Raw genomic sequence first — 1147 nt, 5'->3', positions numbered from 1 at the left:
GAAGGTTTTGACTTCCTTCTTTCCTAGCAACCTAAGAGAGAAATCGGGGCACTAGAAATAGAGTGCTTAAAGAACAATTGCAATAGCTAAGCTGAGACATTCTCTCAATACGTTAGAGCTGGTACTGGGATTTCAAATGAACTGTTGATTTTTCCTATATTAAAAGAAAGCTGCTCCCTGTTGTGTTTGGTTCAGAAGCTCTGGACATTTTAAGATGAGAAATTCTTAACGCATTAAACTGGAAAACAGATTGAAAAATAAGAACTTTTTAATTACAATACATATTTCCCATTGGAGACGGACGTCTTTAATCTCATCACTAGGGACAGTCATACCCCTCTCTCTAGCTATTCTATTCAGGTTCTGCACTGTTACCCCTTTTAACCTGACTGTCTGCTCAAAGTCGGAGCTCTGTGGGTCGTTCCAGTTAGGAAGAGAAATTGCTGATGGAGTCTGTTACCTTTGATTCAATCTTATTTACAAAGAATGTACAAAGTCCTGTTTCCCCAAACACAGGAGGAACCGAACAGGAGCCAGTGTCCTTGTTCACAGGTCCAAAACTCATTTCAGCTTTCCACCCCAAATCCTCTCTCTAGGCTACTCCCCTGGCCAAACCATGCTTCTAGTGGCTTGTTCAGGCTGCGTGTCTGTTCCCCTCTCACCGTCCAGCCCCGGTTTCTCTCTCTCTGCTCTGTCCGATGCTTCTCTACACACAAACACACACACATATCTCTGGCCAAACAATACACAGCGTGTAGCCTTCTCCTACACAGTGCTAATTTCTGAGTGGGCTAACTGTGATGCGTTGGATCACAGAAAACCCCTTGGGAACTGCCAACTGATGTGCCGAGACTACCCCTGAGCCTGTTTCCCCTGGCAGCTTGGGACTTCAGTGCCTTGCCTGGTTTGGACTCCAGACACGCTTGCCTGCTGCAAACCAAGACCCAGGTTTGAACCCACGTCCCCCACAAGCTACAGGCTTAACTGAAAATGGAGTAAGAAGTGTTCCTGTCTCTAACATTCAGATGCCCAGCTCCCAATGAAGTCCAAACTCCAAATAAATCCATTTGACCCTGTATAAACCTTATACAGGATAAACTCATCAATTGTTCGCCGTCTATAACACTGAGAGAGATATGCCTAGCTG

This window comes from Chrysemys picta, chromosome 12, assembly GCF_011386835.1.
Source record: "Chrysemys picta bellii isolate R12L10 chromosome 12, ASM1138683v2, whole genome shotgun sequence".
In the NCBI taxonomy this organism is placed as follows: Eukaryota; Metazoa; Chordata; order Testudines; family Emydidae; genus Chrysemys; species Chrysemys picta.
The sequence above is the reverse complement of the archived record's forward strand: the minus strand, read 5'-3'. Positions refer to the sequence as shown.